The 18,187-nt window shown below is 45.9% G+C and overlaps 20 non-coding genes across 20 annotated transcripts; 17 read left to right on the forward strand and 3 right to left on the reverse strand.

Moving 5' to 3' along the window:
* Positions 1-6,338: 6,338 nt before the first annotated feature.
* LOC140287088 (U5 spliceosomal RNA) lies at positions 6,339-6,452 on the forward strand. The gene has a single exon (XR_011911449.1). It is a non-coding gene; the product is annotated as a U5 spliceosomal RNA (small nuclear RNA).
* A 275-nt stretch (positions 6,453-6,727) lies between these two features.
* LOC140287066 (U2 spliceosomal RNA) lies at positions 6,728-6,918 on the forward strand. The gene has a single exon (XR_011911434.1). It is a non-coding gene; the product is annotated as a U2 spliceosomal RNA (small nuclear RNA).
* A 409-nt stretch (positions 6,919-7,327) lies between these two features.
* Positions 7,328-7,441, forward strand: LOC140287040 (U5 spliceosomal RNA). Its single transcript, XR_011911412.1, has one exon. It is a non-coding gene; the product is annotated as a U5 spliceosomal RNA (small nuclear RNA).
* Positions 7,442-7,716: 275 nt separating this feature from the next.
* Positions 7,717-7,907, forward strand: LOC140287056 (U2 spliceosomal RNA). Its single transcript, XR_011911425.1, has one exon. It is a non-coding gene; the product is annotated as a U2 spliceosomal RNA (small nuclear RNA).
* A 384-nt stretch (positions 7,908-8,291) lies between these two features.
* LOC140287081 (U5 spliceosomal RNA) lies at positions 8,292-8,405 on the forward strand. Its single transcript, XR_011911443.1, has one exon. It is a non-coding gene; the product is annotated as a U5 spliceosomal RNA (small nuclear RNA).
* Positions 8,406-8,654: 249 nt separating this feature from the next.
* On the forward strand, positions 8,655-8,845 carry LOC140287061 (U2 spliceosomal RNA). Its single transcript, XR_011911429.1, has one exon. It is a non-coding gene; the product is annotated as a U2 spliceosomal RNA (small nuclear RNA).
* Positions 8,846-9,254: 409 nt separating this feature from the next.
* Positions 9,255-9,368, forward strand: LOC140287089 (U5 spliceosomal RNA). Its single transcript, XR_011911450.1, has one exon. It is a non-coding gene; the product is annotated as a U5 spliceosomal RNA (small nuclear RNA).
* A 249-nt stretch (positions 9,369-9,617) lies between these two features.
* Positions 9,618-9,808, forward strand: LOC140287057 (U2 spliceosomal RNA). Its single transcript, XR_011911426.1, has one exon. It is a non-coding gene; the product is annotated as a U2 spliceosomal RNA (small nuclear RNA).
* A 376-nt stretch (positions 9,809-10,184) lies between these two features.
* Positions 10,185-10,298, forward strand: LOC140287041 (U5 spliceosomal RNA). The gene has a single exon (XR_011911413.1). It is a non-coding gene; the product is annotated as a U5 spliceosomal RNA (small nuclear RNA).
* Positions 10,299-10,573: 275 nt separating this feature from the next.
* On the forward strand, positions 10,574-10,764 carry LOC140287063 (U2 spliceosomal RNA). Its single transcript, XR_011911431.1, has one exon. It is a non-coding gene; the product is annotated as a U2 spliceosomal RNA (small nuclear RNA).
* A 418-nt stretch (positions 10,765-11,182) lies between these two features.
* LOC140287086 (U5 spliceosomal RNA) lies at positions 11,183-11,296 on the forward strand. Its single transcript, XR_011911447.1, has one exon. It is a non-coding gene; the product is annotated as a U5 spliceosomal RNA (small nuclear RNA).
* Positions 11,297-12,708: 1,412 nt separating this feature from the next.
* LOC140287046 (U1 spliceosomal RNA) lies at positions 12,709-12,872 on the reverse strand. Its single transcript, XR_011911417.1, has one exon. It is a non-coding gene; the product is annotated as a U1 spliceosomal RNA (small nuclear RNA).
* Positions 12,873-13,466: 594 nt separating this feature from the next.
* On the reverse strand, positions 13,467-13,630 carry LOC140287080 (U1 spliceosomal RNA). Its single transcript, XR_011911442.1, has one exon. It is a non-coding gene; the product is annotated as a U1 spliceosomal RNA (small nuclear RNA).
* A 592-nt stretch (positions 13,631-14,222) lies between these two features.
* LOC140287050 (U1 spliceosomal RNA) lies at positions 14,223-14,386 on the reverse strand. The gene has a single exon (XR_011911420.1). It is a non-coding gene; the product is annotated as a U1 spliceosomal RNA (small nuclear RNA).
* Positions 14,387-15,429: 1,043 nt separating this feature from the next.
* On the forward strand, positions 15,430-15,543 carry LOC140287082 (U5 spliceosomal RNA). The gene has a single exon (XR_011911444.1). It is a non-coding gene; the product is annotated as a U5 spliceosomal RNA (small nuclear RNA).
* A 249-nt stretch (positions 15,544-15,792) lies between these two features.
* Positions 15,793-15,983, forward strand: LOC140287062 (U2 spliceosomal RNA). The gene has a single exon (XR_011911430.1). It is a non-coding gene; the product is annotated as a U2 spliceosomal RNA (small nuclear RNA).
* A 409-nt stretch (positions 15,984-16,392) lies between these two features.
* LOC140287090 (U5 spliceosomal RNA) lies at positions 16,393-16,506 on the forward strand. Its single transcript, XR_011911451.1, has one exon. It is a non-coding gene; the product is annotated as a U5 spliceosomal RNA (small nuclear RNA).
* Positions 16,507-16,755: 249 nt separating this feature from the next.
* On the forward strand, positions 16,756-16,946 carry LOC140287058 (U2 spliceosomal RNA). The gene has a single exon (XR_011911427.1). It is a non-coding gene; the product is annotated as a U2 spliceosomal RNA (small nuclear RNA).
* A 376-nt stretch (positions 16,947-17,322) lies between these two features.
* On the forward strand, positions 17,323-17,436 carry LOC140287042 (U5 spliceosomal RNA). Its single transcript, XR_011911414.1, has one exon. It is a non-coding gene; the product is annotated as a U5 spliceosomal RNA (small nuclear RNA).
* A 275-nt stretch (positions 17,437-17,711) lies between these two features.
* LOC140287064 (U2 spliceosomal RNA) lies at positions 17,712-17,902 on the forward strand. Its single transcript, XR_011911432.1, has one exon. It is a non-coding gene; the product is annotated as a U2 spliceosomal RNA (small nuclear RNA).
* The last annotated feature ends 285 nt before the right edge of the window (positions 17,903-18,187 follow it).

The following is an 18,187-nucleotide window of genomic DNA, read 5'->3' on the forward strand; positions in this document are numbered from 1 at the left end:
CTGCAATACTACCTTTTCTTACCCGTTTGTGAGTAATTATGGCTTGACATTCACACCTACTTGCAGCCGAACACAACCTCTCTCGCTTTTGATGATGTATGGACCGGCATTTTTACCTTTTCTAACACATTTTTCAGCAATTATGGTCGGAGATTCACACCTACTCACAGCCGAACAACTCCGCTCCCGCATTTGATGATGTATAGTCGGGCATTCTCACCCTTTCTCATCAGCTTTTTGCAAATTATGATCTGACATTCACACCTACTTGCCGTCGAACAGCTCTGCTCCCGCTTTTGATTATGTTTGGTTGGATATTCGAACCTTTTCTTAACTTCTTTTTACATATTTTGGTTGGACGTTCACACCTTCTTGTAGCCGAACACTTCCACTCCTGCTTTTGATGATGTATGGTTGGGCATTCACACCTTTTTTTTGCCCATTTTTCAGGAATTATGGGTGGACATTCACACCTTGCAGCTGAACATCTCCTATCCCACTTATGATCATGTGCGGTTTGATTTTCGAAAAGTTTCTTTCATGTTTTCTAGCAATTATTGATGGACATGTAGACCTTCTTGCAGCTGAACACCTCCGCTCCCGCTTTTGATCATACATTGTCAGGCATTCGCACCTTGTCTTACCCACTTTTTACAAACTTTAGTCGAACAGTCACACCTTTTTGCAGCCGAACACCACCTCTACCGCTTTTGATGATGTATCGTCCAGCATTCTTACCTTTTCTAACACATTCTTCAGCAATTATGGTCGGACATTCACACCTACTCAGAGCCGAACACCTCCGCTCCCGCATTTGATGGTCTATAGTCGGGCATTTTACAGCGGAAAAGACTCATTCTTATGTTTGGTTAGATATTCGAACCTTTTCTTAACTGCTTTTTACAAACTTTGGTCGGACGTTCACAATATCTTGCAGCCGAACACCTCCGCTTCCGCTTTTGATGGTGTATATTCGGGCATACGAACCTTTTCTTACCCGCTTTTTACAAACCAAGGTCGGACTTTCACACCTTCTCTTAGCTGAACAACTCCGCTCCCTCTTTTGATTGTGTACAGTCGGGTAATTTAACCTTTTCTTACCCGCTTTTTACCATCTATGGTCGGACATTCACACCGTCTTACAGCGGAACACCTCCGCTCCCTCTTTTGATGATGTATGGTTAGGCATTCGCACCTTTTCTTACCCATTTTTCAGTAATTATGGGTAGACATTCACACCTTCTTGCAGCTGAACACCTCCTCTCCCGGTTATGATCATGTGCAGTTTGATATTCGAAAATTTTCTTTCATGTTTTCTAGCAATTATTGATGGACATTCAGACCGTCTTGCAGCTGAACACCTCCGCTCCCACTTTTGATGGTGTATAGTGGGGCTTTCGAGCCTTTTCTTCCCCGGTTTTTACAAATTATGGTTGGACATTCAGACCTTCTTGCAGCCGAAAACCTCCACTCCCTCTTTTGATCATACATTGTCGGGCATTCGCACCTTTTCTTACCCGCTTTTTAAAAACCATGGTCGGACTTTCACACCTTTTAGTAGCCGAACAACTCCGCTCCCGCTATTGATTGTGTACAGTCGGATATTTTAACCTTTTCTTACCCGCTTTTTACCAACTATGGTTGGACATTCACACCTTCTTACAGCAGAACACCTCCGCTCCCTGTTTTGATTATGTATGGTTTGACATTCGCACCTTCTCTCACCCGCCTTTTACTATGGTCGGCCATTCACAGCTTCCTCTCCACCATACTTGTATGGTGGGATATTCACACCCACTTGCATCCGAAGACCTCTGCCCCCACTTTTGTTGATATTTAGTCGGTCATTCGCACCTTACCCGCTTTTGGCAAACTATGGCCTTCTTGCAGCCAAACACCTCTGATCTCGCTTTTGATGATGTAAGGTTGGGCATTCAGACCTTGCTTCACCTGCTTTTCACCAAATATAGTCGGACATTCACACCCACTTGCATCCGAAGACCTCCGCCCCAAATTTTGTTGATATTTAGTCGGACATTCGCACCTTACCCGCTTTTGGCAAACTATGGCCTTCTTGCAGCCAAACACCTCTGATCTCGCTTTTGATGATGTAAGGTTGGGCATTCAGACCTTGCTTCACCTGCTTTTCACCAAATATAGTCGGACATTCACACCTACTTGCAGCCGAACACAACCTCTCTCGCTTTTTATGATGTATGGACCGGCATTCTTACCTTTTCTAACACATTTTTCAGCAATTATGGTCGGAGATTCACACCTACTCACAGCCGAACAACTCCGCTCCCGCATTTGATGGTGTATAGTCGGGCATTCTCACCCTTTCTCATCAGCTTTTTGCAAATTATGATCTGACATTCACACCTACTTGCAGTCGAACAGCTCTGCTCCCGCTTTTGATTATGTATGGTTGGATATTCAAACCTTATCTTAACTGCTTTTTACAAACTTTGGTTGGACGTTCACACCTTCTTGTAGCCGAACACATGCACTCCTGCTTTTGATGATGTATGGTTGGGCATTCGCACCTTTTTTTTACCCATTTTTCAGGTATTATGGGTGGACATTCACACCTTCTTGCAGCTGAACACCTCCTCTCCCACTTATGATCATGTGTGGTTTGATTTTCGAAAATTTTCTTTCATGTTTTCTAGCAATTATTGATGGACATTTAGACCTTCTTGCAGCTGAACACCACCTCTCCCGATTTTGATTATGTATGGACCGGCATTTTTACCTTTTCTAACACATTTTTCAGCAATTATGGTTGGAGATTCACACCTACTCACAGCCGAACAACTCCGCTACCGCATTTGATGGTGTATAGTCGGGCATTCTCACCCTTTCTCATCAGCTTTTTGCAAATTATGATCTGACATTCACACCTACTTGCAGTCGAACAGCTCTGCTCCCGCTTTTGATTATGTATGGTTGGATATTCGAACCTTTTCTTAACTGCTTTTTACAAACTTTGGTCGGACGTTCACAATATCTTGCAGCCGAACACCTCCGCTTCCGCTTTTGATGGTGTATATTCGGGGCATACGAACCTTTTCTTACCCGCTTTTTACAAACCAAGTTCGGACTTTCACACCTTCTCTTAGCTGAACAACTCCGCTCCCTCTTTTGATTGTGTACAGTCGGGTAATTTAACCTTTTCTTACCCGCTTTTTACCATCTATGGTCGGACATTCACACCGTCTTACAGCGGAACACCTCCGCTCCCTCTTTTGATGATGTATGGTTAGGCATTCGCACCTTTTCTTACCCATTTTTCAGTAATATTGGTAGACATTCACACCTTCTTGTAGCTGAACACCTCCTCTCCCGCTTATGATCATATGCAGTTTGATATTCGAAAATTTTCTTTCATGTTTTCTAGCAATTATTGATGGACATTCAGACCGTCTTGCAGCTGAACACCTCCGCTCCCACTTTTGATGGTGTATAGTCGGGCTTTCGAGCCTTTTCTTCCCCGGTTTTTACAAATTTTGGTTGGACATTCAGACCTTCTTGCAGCCGAAAACCTCCACTCCCTCTTTTGATCATACATATTCGGGCATTCGCACCTTTTCTTACCCGCTTTTTACAAACCATGGTCCGACTTTCACACCTTTTAGTAGCCGAACAACTCCGCTCCCGCTATTGATTGTGTACAGTCGGGTATTTTAACCTTTTCTTACCCGCTTTTTACCAACTATGGTTGGACATTCACACCTTCTTACAGCAGAACACCTCCGCTCCCTGTTTTGATTATGTATGGTTTGACATTCGCACCTTCTCTCACCCGCCTTTTACTATGGTCGGCCATTCACAGCTTCCTCTCCACCATACTTGTATGGTGGGATATTCACACCCACTTGCATCCGAAGACCTCCGCCCCCACTTTTGTTGATATTTAGTCGGTCATTCGCACCTTACCCGCTTTTGGCAAACTATGGCCTTCTTGCAGCCAAACACCTCTGATCTCGCTTTTGATGATGTAAGGTTGGGCATTCAGACCTTGCTTCACCTGCTTTTCACCAAATATAGTCGGACATTCACACCTTCTTGCAGCCAAACACTTCCGCTTTTAGTGTTCTATGAGGCATTCACATATTTTTTTTCACCGTATTTTATAGATTATGGTTGGAAATTCTCACCCACTCTCATCCGAAGACCTCTCCTCCCGCTTTTGTTAATATATAGTCGGGCATTCGAACCTTTTCTTACCCGCTTTTTACAAATTATGGTCGAACATTCACACCTACTTGCAGCTGAATACTTCCGCTCCACCTTTTAGGTATGCATGGTTGGCATTTGCACCTCTTTTTATACTGATTGCTGAAGATTAAGTTGTTCTTTCTCAAACTACAAATTTTTTTTAATTGTTGAAACTTGATTTGAAGTGGATAAATAAGGAGGACAAACAGTTTTAAGTCAGGCTGATAGAAGGAATTAATTTTATAGCAAAATCTGTATTTCGTCATATGTCGAGAGATGCTTATTGCTGAAGAAGTTCTTTCTCATTCTACAAAGTACAACGTTGTTTATCGTTGAAACTTGATTAGACATGAATAAATATGAAGGACAAAGCAGTCTTAACTTGGTTTGAGTTAATGAATTCGTTTTATAGGAGAATCCGAATTCGTGCATAACTCATAAAATAGAGCTTATTTTCGGATTCCTGAAGAATGAGTCTGGTTCTTTCTCATAATACAAAGTTTGTTGTTTATTGTTGAAACTTCATCAGAAGTGAAGAAATAAATGAATGCCTATCAACAAATGTGGGATCTAAACTCTAGTGCTTCCTCTAAAATAATTTCCTTTCTCAATTTAGAAATGTGTGTGTGTAAGTCACAACACCCGTGACACCAAAACGGCTTTCTTTTCTCTACACTCTGCACTATGAGCACACACACCAAATCAGAAAGGCTTTTTTCTCTCTTTTCTACATTATGGACTGTGGGGACACAAAACCGCTCTCTCTCTTTTTTTTTTTTTATCGTGTGCCAGGGCGTTGTCTCACGTATTAGATTATGCTTAAGATACGAATGGGTTTATCAGTCACATCAGAATCCATACATACTGATCCTCCCGTAATAAAATGGTCGGATCTTATCAAACACACTTTGTTTCTTGTGACAATCAAGTCAGCGAAACAGCGTATACACGTCAAGACACTGAATCAAGTTTGCCACAAGAACTCATAAGTTTGGCAGTATTGCTCTGCCGTCAGCAATCATACACCCATTTTATTTTCGTGAGACATGTGCAAGCACCTGTTCATCTACTGTTCTATCACTATGAATTAGTGATCTATTATCAATAAGGATACTTCTACAACTACTATCAAAGTATGTCCGGACTTCTTATGTTGTCAGTTGCTATATATGAATAAGTGGGTAGCTACTGACAAGCATTAAGCATGTCACACAGCCCAAACATATAACATTTTAGGACACACCACACAGTTAACAACCACAGTGAAGCGTGTCAAAGCCCAAACATGTAACATTCAACAGGATACTTACACAACACATTCAAATCAAACAGTCAGACAACATACAAGAACATATACCCCAGCCGGCATTGCTCCCTGCCTATTTTCCTACAGCACACTATGTGTGTGCACACCTTTATTCACAAACTCTTCAACTTATACTCTTTTACCGAAGCTGCTACAGCTCGATTGGCCGAATACCCTTTGATCCTATTTCGGTGAATTTGACATCTGCCTTACATATAACAGATTAGCGGTTTAGCAGTTTTAATTTAGTATGAGTGAAGGAATTCATTTTATAGCAAAATCCGAAATCGGGAAGAACTCATGAAAGTAAGCTTATTCTCGGATTCCTGAAACTTTAGATTTGCTCTTTCTGTTACTGCAAAGTACAACGTTGTTTTTTTTGTTTAAATCTTTCTAGACATGGTAAATATTAAGGACAAAGCAGTTTCCACATAGTTTGAGTGAAGGAATTCATTTTATAGATAAAATCCCAAGAGTCTGCTGAGAAAAGAGAGTGAATGCGAAGTAGACTTTAACACGGCTATGGGAGCGAGCCGAGTGCGGGCTAACCGGGAGAATTGCTTGAAAGAAACGCGACACCGAATGAGCGCTCAGAACAAAGCCTCAATACGGTGTTTCCTGTGGTGTTTGTGGCTGCCTTGTCTTTTGCACAGAATAAAAGACAAGGCAGCCATCGAATAGGGCCCAATTGTTCCTACTTGGTCAGCCGAGGAGGAAGGGGGAGCAAGCGTCTCAACCAAGCAAAGCTCACCATGGGGAAGGTGGCTATGCCAACTGGCCTGGTGCCCTGCTCCCGAAGTGACGGATAATCGTACTCTGGTTTCTCTTCATAACGTACAAGTCTTTCGCCTTTTACTAAAGACTTCTGTGGAGAGAAGCACTAATGAGTTGTTTCTATTTTTGGCAGGCTTTACCTTTGCGGGTGAAGCCCTTTCTGTCTGTGCAAAAGAAATCTTGTTCCTGTGCAGAGTGACTTCCCTGAGTAGAGTCGCCTTACTTGTTGTGACTGTGCCGATGTTGCTTGAATGGTGCTCGCGGGAGTGCAAAGTTATACCATTTAAAAGGGCTGAAGAGTGCTCAGTGCAGCGGGTGGGCGGAGGTGCAAAGTGACTCTCTGGCCACCTATGGCCATAAAAAGAACACCGCGACAAGTGCGCATTGTGCCAGGAAGGGCCCTCGGACGTGAACCAGTGGACAGTTATCGCTTCTCGGCCTTTTGGCTAAGATCAAGTGTAGTATCTGTTCTTATCAGTTTAATATCTCATATGTCCTCTATATGAGGACTACATATTAAATGGATTTTTAGGAACAGGAGTTGAAAAAGGAGCTTGCTCCGTTCACTCCAAGCATCGACCCGGTACTGCAGTGCCGCTGGGAACGGTGCGCTTTTCTCTGCTCTTGTGAAAAAGCAAACAGTGGTGCAGGATGGAAGTTTCAGGGAGCCCAAGATGAAATTTTCTTTTAGTCTGCTGAGAAAAGGGAGTGAATGCGAGGCAGACTTTAACACGGCTCTGGGAGCGAGCCGAGTGCGGGCTAACCGGGAGAATTGCTTGAAAGAAACGCGACACCGAATGAGCGCTCAGAACAAAGCCTCAATACGGTGTTTCCTGTGGTGTTTGTGGCTGCCTTGTCTTTTACACAGAGTAAAAGACAAGGCAGCCATCGAATAGGGCCCGATTGTTCCTACTTGGTCAGCCGAGGAGCAAGGGGGAGCAAGCGTCTCAACCAAGCAAAGCTCACCATGGGGAAGGTGGCTATGCCAACTGGCCTGGTGCCCTGCTCCCGCAGTGACGGATAATCGTACTCTGGTTTCTTTTCATAACGTACAAGTCTTTCGCCTTTTACTAAAGACGTTCGTGGAGAGCAGAACTAATGAGTTGTTTCTATTTTTGGCAGGCTTTACCTTTGCGGGTGAAGCCCTTTCTGTCTGTGCAAAAGAAATCTTGTTCCTGTGCAGAGTGACTTCCCTGAGTAGAGTCGCCTTACTTGTTGTGACTGTGCCGATGTTGCTTGAATGGTGCTCGCGGGAGTGCAAAGTTATACCATTTAAAAGGGCTGAAGAGTGCTCAGTGCAGCGGGTGGGCGGAGGTGGAAAGTGACTCTCTGGCCACCTATGGCCATAAAAAGAACACCGCGACAAGTGCGCATTGTGCCAGGAAGGGCCCTCGGACGTTAACCAGTGGACAGTTATCGCTTCTCGGCCTTTTGGCTAAGATCAAGTGTAGTATCTGTTCTTATCAGTTTAATATCTGATATGTCCTCTATACGAGGACTACATATTAAATGGATTTTTAGGAACAGGAGTTGAAAAAGGAGCTTGCTCCGTTCACTCCAAGCATCGACCCGGTACTGCAGTGCCGCTGGGAACGGTGCGCTCTTCTCTGCTCTTGTGAAAAAGCAAAAAGTGGTGCAGGATGGAAGTTTCTTTTAGTCTGCTGAGAAAAGGGAGTGAATGCGAGGCAGACTTTAACACGGCTCTGGGAGCGAGCCGAGTGCGGGCAAACCGGGAATTGCTTGAAAGAAACGCGACACCGAATGAGCGCTCAGAACAAAGCCTCAATACGGTGTTTCCCGTGGTGTTTGTGGCTGCCTTGTCTTTTGCACAGAGTAAAAAACAAGGCAGCCATCGAATAGGGCCCGATTGTTCCTACTTGGTTAGCCGAGGAGCAAGGGGGAGCAAGCGTCTCAACCAAGCAAAGCTCACCACGGGGAAGGTGGCTATGCCAACTGGCCTGGTGCCCTGCTCCCGCAGTGACGGATAATCGTACTCTGGTTTCTCTTCATAACGTACAAGTCTTTCGCCTTTTACTAAAGACTTCCGTGGAGAGCAGCACTAATGAGTTGTTTCTATTTTTGGCAGGCTTTACCTTTGCGGGTGAAGCCCTTTCTGTCTGTGCAAAAGAAATCTTGTTCCTGTGCAGAGTGACTTCCCTGAGTAGAGTCGCCTTACTTGTTGTGACTGTGCCGATGTTGCTTGAATGGTGCTCGCGGGAGTGCAAAGTTATACCATTTAAAAGGGTTGAAGAGTGCTCAGTGACTCTCTGGCCACCTATGGCCATAAAAAGAACACCGCGACAAGTGCGCATTGTGCCAGGAAGGGCCCTCGGACGTGAACCAGTGGACAGTTATCGCTTCTCGGCCTCTTGGCTAAGATCAAGTGTAGTATCTGTTCTTATCAGTTTAATATCTGATATGTCCTCTATACGAGGACTACATATTAAATAGATTTTTAGGAACAGGAGTTGAAAAAGGAGCTTGCTCCGTTCACTCCAAGCATCGACCCGGTACTGCAGTGCCGCTGGGAACGGTGCGCTCTTCTCTGCTCTTGTGAAAAAGCAAACAGTGGTGCAGGATGGAAGTTTCAGGGAGCCCAAGATGAAATTTTCTTTTAGTCTGCTGAGAAAAAGGAGTGAATGCGAGGCAGACTTAAACACATCTCTGGGAGCGAGCCGAGTGTGGGCTAACCGGGAGAATTGCTTGAAAGAAACGCAACACCGAATGAGCGCTCAGAACAAAGCCTCAATACGGTGTTTCCCGTGGTGTTTGTGGCTGCCTTGTCTTTTGCACAGAGTAAAAAACAAGGCAGCCATCGAATAGGGCCCGATTGTTCCTACTTGGTCAGCCGAGGAGCAAGGGGGAGCAAGCGTCTCAACCAAGCAAAGCTCACCATGGGGAAGGTGGCTATGCCAACTGGCCTGGTGCCCTGCTCCCGCAGTGACGGATAATCGTACTCTGGTTTCTCTTCATAGCGTACAAGTCTTTCGCCTTTTACTAAAGACTTCCGTGGAGAGCAGCACTAATGAGTTGTTTCTATTTTTGGCAGGCTTTAACTTTGCGGGTGAAGCCCTTTCTGTCTGTGCAAAAGAAATCTTGTTCCTGTGCAGAGTGACTTCCCTGAGTAGAGTCGCCTTACTTGTTGTGACTGTGCCGATGTTGCTTGAATGGTGCTCGCGGGAGTGCAAAGTTATACCATTTAAAAGGGCTGAAGAGTGCTCAGTGACTCTCTGGCCACCTATGGCCATAAAAAGAACGCCGCAACAAGTGCGCATTGTGCCAGGAAGGGCCCTCGGACGTGAACCAGTGGACAGTTATCGCTTCTCGGCCTTTTGGCTAAGATCAAGTGTAGTATCTGTTCTTATCAGTTTAATATCTGATATGTCCTCTATACGAGGACTACATATTAAATGGATTTTTAGGAACAGGAGTTGAAAAAGGAGCTTGCTCCGTTCACTCCAAGCATCGACCCGGTACTGCAGTGCCGCTGGGAACGGTGCGCTCTTCTCTGCTCTTGTGAAAAAGCAAACAGTGGTGCAGGATGGAAGTTTCTTTTAGTCTGCTGAGAAAAGGGAGTGAATGCGAGGCAGAATTTAACACGGCTCTGGGAGCGAGCCGAGTGCGGGCTAACCGGGAGAATTGCTTGAAAGAAACGCGACACCGAATGAGCGCTCAGAACAAAGCCTCAATACGGTGTTTCCTGTGGTGTTTGTGGCTGCCTTGTCTTTTACACAGAGTAAAAGACAAGGCAGCCATCGAATAGGGCCCGATTGTTCCTACTTGGTCAGCCGAGGAGCAAGCGTCTCAACCAAGCAAAGCTCACCATGGGGAAGGTGGCTATGCCAACTGGCCTGGTGCCCTGCTCCCGCAGTGACGGATAATCGTACTCTGGTTTTTTTTCATAACGTACAAATCTTTCGCCTTTTACTAAAGACGTTCGTGGAGAGCAGCACTAATGAGTTGTTTCTATTTTTGGCAGGCTTTACCTTTGCGGGTGAAGCCCTTTCTGTCTGTGCAAAAGAAATCTTGTTCCTGTGCAGAGTGACTTCCCTGAGTAGAGTCGCCTTACTTGTTGTGACTGTGCCGATGTTGCTTGAATGGTGCTCGCGGGAGTGCAAAGTTACACCATTTAAAAGGGCTGAAGAGTGCTCAGTGCAGCGGGTGGGCGGAGGTGCAAAGTGACTCTCTGGCCACCTATGGCCATAAAAAGAACACCGCGACAAGTGCGCATTGTGCCAGGAAGGGCCCTCGGACGTTAACCAGTGGACAGTTATCGCTTCTCGGCCTTTTGGCTAAGATCAAGTGTAGTATCTGTTCTTATCAGTTTAATATCTGATATGTCCTCTATACGAGGACTACATATTAAATGGATTTTTAGGAACAGGAGTTGAAAAAGGAGCTTGCTCCGTTCACTCCAAGCATCGACCCGGTACTGCAGTGACGCTTGGAACGGTGCGCTCTTCTCTGCTCTTGTGAAAAAGCAAACAGTGGTGCAGGATGGAAGTTTCAGGGAGCCCAAGATCAAATTTTCTTTCAGTCTGCTGAGAAAAGGGAGTGAATGCGAGGCAGACTTTAACACGGCTCTGGGAGCGAGCCGAGTGCGGGCTAACCGGGAGAATTGCTTGAAAGAAACAAAGCCTCAAAGAAACAAAAGAACAAAGCCTCAATACGGTGTTTCCCGTGGTTTCCCGTGGTGTTTGTGGCTGCCTTGTCTTTTGCACAGAGTAAAAGACAAGGCAGCCATCGAATAGGGCCCGATTGTTCCTACTTGGTCAGCCGAGGAGCAAGGGGGAGCAAGCGTCTCAACCAAGCAAAGCTCACCATGGGGACGGTGGCTATGCCAACTGGCCTGGTGCCCTGCTCCCGCAGTGACGGATAATCGTACTTTGGTTTCTCTTCATAACGTACAAGTCTTTCGCCTTTTACTAAAGACTTCCGTGGAGAGCAGCACTAATGAGTTGTTTCTATTTTTGGATGGCTTTACCTTTGCGGGCTAAGTCTTTTCTGTTTGTGCAAAAGAAAATCATGTTGCTGTGCAGAGTGACTTCTCGGAGTAGAGTAGAGCCAAGTAGATTCTTATTTGTTGTTTCTCTATCTTTTGGTTAAGACTATGATTGCCTTCTCTGTGTCATTGATTTTGTGCATGCTTTGGCATTAAGAACCTGTGCTTAAGAGGTATTTTTGTGCTTGATTAAAGTTTTCCAACTATATTGTAGTTAAAATTCTTTATCAAAATGTTTTTGGTTGTTTTTGCTTTCTTGCTCATTGCAGGTTGAAATACTGCAATGGCATTTGGAATTGCACCTGGAGGGTCCCCATCCAACAATGGCAAGACCCCCAGGGCTTCTAGGGCCTGAAACATCTCCCACCCATGATTGTCTTGGAGAAAAACAGAGGCTACATCCACTACCAAGGACAGCCGAAACTCTGCCGTGTGGGGAGCATGGGCATCTGTTGGACGCCTGCACAAAGGTATTTTGTCGCAAATGTAGAGAAATTGGTCACACCATCGAAGAGTGTACGAATGGCAGAAAGTGCAATCTCTGTGGAGAATAAAACCACCTCTTCAGAGATTGCCCAAAATCTTTTGCAAACAAGTTGAAATCCCTAAAAATACAGGAAGGAGGTGGAAATGGAGGGCAGTCAGAGGCAGTTGATGAGCTATTTAAAACAGCTAGGCTGGGAAATTCAAATTTACCACCAAAACCCCTGAATGGTGGACAGCAGTCAGGTGAGGCAGAAGACGGGGAGGGGCCTGCAGAAGCCCCACAAATGGAAAGCTCCTTTTAGGTTGAGGAAAGGCAAGGCAAGTTTATTTGTAGAGCACAATTCGTAAACAAAATTTACAGCTACATAAAATCACAAGAAGGCCAATAAAATAATTCCATAAAAGATAGAAAATAACTAATTAATTAAATTAAAAGCGAAGAGTGCAAATAAAATACTTTCAGTTGTCATGTGCAAAGCTAAATAGAACTGTTTTAAAGTCTATTCTCTGAGCGACAGAAAGCTAGTGCAGAGACCTGAGCACTGGACTAATATGGTGATATTTTCTGGTTCTGGTCAGGACTGAATGAACTGCTCTCCATCATTAGAGGCTTAAACTTTGATTAAAAGTAACCTATAAAAACAATAGTTTGGCTTCTAATGACTGAAACAAAACCCAGAAGAGTGGTGCGACAGTGAAGCTCTGGAGCACCTTTGAAGAAGCACCTTTAGCAGCAGTAAGATGGTTTCCTGTGTGACGTTAGCAGTCTCTTTATCGGCTATCATATAGCAGCATTTGGCAAACCTTCAGCGTACCTTATTAATCATCCATTTTAAAAATGGCAAGGTGTTATAAAACAGTGACACAAGGTCAAAAAAGGGTAATGTAGATCAGAAATATTCATGTTAAACAGCCAAATCAGGGGAAAGCGCGAACGCAGTCCCCCACTACCAGAAATTTTGCAGTCGAGATTCCCACATTTGGGGAATTCGCAAGGGTCAGTACAGTCGGTGTGCAATGACTGAGCCTCGCCTTGAGTGAACCACCTTCTTGATCATGGTGTCTCTGCTGCCAGGTAAGTATGAGTTGGAAATGTCAGAGGCTGATACCTCTTTCCCAGGTGCCTCACTCGGCCGGACGGTGCTGCAACTTCAACTGTCTGGTGTGCCATGCCAGCAGCAGCAGCTACCCCGGAACTAAAACGTTTGCAGATTAAAACAGTAAGGCTTTTCATTATCTTTCTGATCACTTCTTCTTTTAAACAACCAAGGAACTTTCAGCACAAATGTATTTCTTTCCCCTCCTCCACATCTCTAAAGCCACACCCACCCACACTGGGAAATTTCTCAGTTGAGGCAAACCCTCACGGCTGAGCGGCTGCATATCTCCAGTGCTGCAGCATTTGGCAAACCTTGCTAAACATCCACTTCAGTGGTCACATGTCCTCTTTTTTCATTTTGTTCCTCCCCACCTCTAAGGCAATGCCCACCTGCCTGGGGTGACTGTATGACCTCACCTGACAACTGCGCAGCTGCATATCTGTTGTGTAGACATGCTGCAGCATTCAGCGTACCTTACTAAACATCCATTTTAAAGATGGAAGGTGTTGCTAAAACAGTGACACAAGGTCATAAAAGGGTAATGTAGACCAGAAATATTCATGTTAAACAGCCAAATCAGGGGAAAGCGCGAACGCAGTCCCCCACTAGCAGAAATTATGCAGTCGAGATTCCCACATTTGGGGAATTCGCAAGGGTCAGTACAGTCGGTGTGCAATGACTGAGCCTCGCCTTGAGTGAACCACCTTCTTGATCATGGTGTCTCTGCTGCCAGGTAAGTATGAGTTGGAAATGTCAGAGGCTGATACCTCTTTCCCAGGTGCCTCACTCGGCCGGACGGTGCTGCAACTTCAACTGTCTGGTGTGCCAGCAGCAGCTACCCCGAAACTAAAACCTTTGCAGATTAAAACAGTAAGGCTTTTCATTATCTTTCTGATCACTTCTTCTTTTAAACAACCAAGGAACTTGCAGCACAAACGTATCTCTTTCCCCTCCTCCCCATCTCTAAAGCCCCACCCACCCACACTGGGAAATTTCTCAGTTGAGGCAAACCCTCACGGCTGCATATCTCCAGTGCAGACATGCTGCAGCATTTGGCAAACCTTGCTAAACATCCACTTCAGTGGTCACATGTCCTCTTTTTTTCATTTTGTTCCTCCCCATCTCTAAGGCAATGCCCACCTGCCTGGGGTGACTGCACTGTATGACCTCACCTGACAACTGCGCAGCTGCATATCTGTTGTGTAGACATGCTGCAGCATTCAGCGTACCTTACTAAACATCCATTTTAAAGATGGCAGGTGTTGCTAAAACAGTGACACAAGGTCATAAAAGGGTAATGTAGACCAGAAATATTCATGTTAAACAGCCAAATCAGAGGAAAGCGCGAACGCAGTCCCCCACTACCAGAAATTATGCAGTCGAGATTCCCACATTTGGGGAATTCGCAAGGGTCAGTACAGTCGGTGTGCAATGACTGAGCCTCGCCTTGAGTGAACCACCTTCTTGATCATGGTGTCTCTGCTGCCAGGTAAGTATGAGTTGGAAATGTCAGAGGCTGATACCTCTTTCCCAGGTGCCTCACTCGGCCGGACGGTGCTGCAACTTCAACTGTCTGGTGTGCCATGCCAGCAGCAGCAGCTACCCCGGAACTAAAACGTTTGCAGATTAAAAGAGTAAGGCTTTTCATTATCTTTCTGATCACTTCTTATTTTAAACAACCAAGGAACTTTCAGCACAAATGTATTTCTTTCCCCTCCTCCCCATCTCTAAAGCCACACCCACCCACACTGGGAAATTTCTCAGTTGAGGCAAACCCTCACGGCTGAGCGGCTGCATATCTCCAGTGCAAACATGCTGCAGCATTTGGCAAACCTTGCTAAACATCCACTTCAGTGGTCACATGTCCTCTTTTTTCATTTTGTTCCTCCCCATCTCTAAGGCAATGCCCACCTGCCTGGGGTGACTGCACTGTATGACCTCACCTGACTGCGCAGCTGCATATCTGTTGTGTAGACATGCTGCAGCATTCAGCGTACCTTACTAAACATCCATTTTAAAGTCGGCATGGTGTTGTTAAAACAGTGACACAAGGTCAAAAACAGGAATTTTAGATGAGATATACTGATGTTAAACAGCTCCGTTCACTCCAAGCATCGACCCGGTACTGCAGTGCCGCTGGGAACGGTGCGCTCTTCTCTGCTCTTGTGAAAAAGCAAAAAGTGGTGCAGGATGGAAGTTTCTTTTAGTCTGCTGAGAAAAGGGAGTGAATGCGAGGCAGACTTTAACACGGCTCTGGGAGCGAGCCGAGTGCGGGCAAACCGGGAATTGCTTGAAAGAAACGCGACACCGAATGAGCGCTCAGAACAAAGCCTCAATACGGTGTTTCCCGTGGTGTTTGTGGCTGCCTTGTCTTTTGCACAGAGTAAAAAACAAGGCAGCCATCGAATAGGGCCCGATTGTTCCTACTTGGTTAGCCGAGGAGCAAGGGGGAGCAAGCGTCTCAACCAAGCAAAGCTCACCACGGGGAAGGTGGCTATGCCAACTGGCCTGGTGCCCTGCTCCCGCAGTGACGGATAATCGTACTCTGGTTTCTCTTCATAACGTACAAGTCTTTCGCCTTTTACTAAAGACTTCCGTGGAGAGCAGCACTAATGAGTTGTTTCTATTTTTGGCAGGCTTTACCTTTGCGGGTGAAGCCCTTTCTGTCTGTGCAAAAGAAATCTTGTTCCTGTGCAGAGTGACTTCCCTGAGTAGAGTCGCCTTACTTGTTGTGACTGTGCCGATGTTGCTTGAATGGTGCTCGCGGGAGTGCAAAGTTATACCATTTAAAAGGGTTGAAGAGTGCTCAGTGACTCTCTGGCCACCTATGGCCATAAAAAGAACACCGCGACAAGTGCGCATTGTGCCAGGAAGGGCCCTCGGACGTGAACCAGTGGACAGTTATCGCTTCTCGGCCTCTTGGCTAAGATCAAGTGTAGTATCTGTTCTTATCAGTTTAATATCTGATATGTCCTCTATACGAGGACTACATATTAAATAGATTTTTAGGAACAGGAGTTGAAAAAGGAGCTTGCTCCGTTCACTCCAAGCATCGACCCGGTACTGCAGTGCCGCTGGGAACGGTGCGCTCTTCTCTGCTCTTGTGAAAAAGCAAACAGTGGTGCAGGATGGAAGTTTCAGGGAGCCCAAGATGAAATTTTCTTTTAGTCTGCTGAGAAAAAGGAGTGAATGCGAGGCAGACTTAAACACATCTCTGGGAGCGAGCCGAGTGTGGGCTAACCGGGAGAATTGCTTGAAAGAAACGCAACACCGAATGAGCGCTCAGAACAAAGCCTCAATACGGTGTTTCCCGTGGTGTTTGTGGCTGCCTTGTCTTTTGCACAGAGTAAAAAACAAGGCAGCCATCGAATAGGGCCCGATTGTTCCTACTTGGTCAGCCGAGGAGCAAGGGGGAGCAAGCGTCTCAACCAAGCAAAGCTCACCATGGGGAAGGTGGCTATGCCAACTGGCCTGGTGCCCTGCTCCCGCAGTGACGGATAATCGTACTCTGGTTTCTCTTCATAGCGTACAAGTCTTTCGCCTTTTACTAAAGACTTCCGTGGAGAGCAGCACTAATGAGTTGTTTCTATTTTTGGCAGGCTTTAACTTTGCGGGTGAAGCCCTTTCTGTCTGTGCAAAAGAAATCTTGTTCCTGTGCAGAGTGACTTCCCTGAGTAGAGTCGCCTTACTTGTTGTGACTGTGCCGATGTTGCTTGAATGGTGCTCGCGGGAGTGCAAAGTTATACCATTTAAAAGGGCTGAAGAGTGCTCAGTGACTCTCTGGCCACCTATGGCCATAAAAAGAACGCCGCAACAAGTGCGCATTGTGCCAGGAAGGGCCCTCGGACGTGAACCAGTGGACAGTTATCGCTTCTCGGCCTTTTGGCTAAGATCAAGTGTAGTATCTGTTCTTATCAGTTTAATATCTGATATGTCCTCTATACGAGGACTACATATTAAATGGATTTTTAGGAACAGGAGTTGAAAAAGGAGCTTGCTCCGTTCACTCCAAGCATCGACCCGGTACTGCAGTGCCGCTGGGAACGGTGCGCTCTTCTCTGCTCTTGTGAAAAAGCAAACAGTGGTGCAGGATGGAAGTTTCTTTTAGTCTGCTGAGAAAAGGGAGTGAATGCGAGGCAGAATTTAACACGGCTCTGGGAGCGAGCCGAGTGCGGGCTAACCGGGAGAATTGCTTGAAAGAAACGCGACACCGAATGAGCGCTCAGAACAAAGCCTCAATACGGTGTTTCCTGTGGTGTTTGTGGCTGCCTTGTCTTTTACACAGAGTAAAAGACAAGGCAGCCATCGAATAGGGCCCGATTGTTCCTACTTGGTCAGCCGAGGAGCAAGCGTCTCAACCAAGCAAAGCTCACCATGGGGAAGGTGGCTATGCCAACTGGCCTGGTGCCCTGCTCCCGCAGTGACGGATAATCGTACTCTGGTTTTTTTTCATAACGTACAAATCTTTCGCCTTTTACTAAAGACGTTCGTGGAGAGCAGCACTAATGAGTTGTTTCTATTTTTGGCAGGCTTTACCTTTGCGGGTGAAGCCCTTTCTGTCTGTGCAAAAGAAATCTTGTTCCTGTGCAGAGTGACTTCCCTGAGTAGAGTCGCCTTACTTGTTGTGACTGTGCCGATGTTGCTTGAATGGTGCTCGCGGGAGTGCAAAGTTACACCATTTAAAAGGGCTGAAGAGTGCTCAGTGCAGCGGGTGGGCGGAGGTGCAAAGTGACTCTCTGGCCACCTATGGCCATAAAAAGAACACCGCGACAAGTGCGCATTGTGCCAGGAAGGGCCCTCGGACGTTAACCAGTGGACAGTTATCGCTTCTCGGCCTTTTGGCTAAGATCAAGTGTAGTATCTGTTCTTATCAGTTTAATATCTGATATGTCCTCTATACGAGGACTACATATTAAATGGATTTTTAGGAACAGGAGTTGAAAAAGGAGCTTGCTCCGTTCACTCCAAGCATCGACCCGGTACTGCAGTGACGCTTGGAACGGTGCGCTCTTCTCTGCTCTTGTGAAAAAGCAAACAGTGGTGCAGGATGGAAGTTTCAGGGAGCCCAAGATCAAATTTTCTTTCAGTCTGCTGAGAAAAGGGAGTGAATGCGAGGCAGACTTTAACACGGCTCTGGGAGCGAGCCGAGTGCGGGCTAACCGGGAGAATTGCTTGAAAGAAACAAAGCCTCAAAGAAACAAAAGAACAAAGCCTCAATACGGTGTTTCCCGTGGTTTCCCGTGGTGTTTGTGGCTGCCTTGTCTTTTGCACAGAGTAAAAGACAAGGCAGCCATCGAA

The sequence above is a fragment of the Leuresthes tenuis genome, unplaced genomic scaffold (assembly GCF_036924035.1).
Source record: "Leuresthes tenuis unplaced genomic scaffold, fLeuTen1.0.hap1 SCAF_108, whole genome shotgun sequence".
NCBI lineage: Eukaryota > Metazoa > Chordata > Actinopteri > Atheriniformes > Atherinopsidae > Leuresthes > Leuresthes tenuis.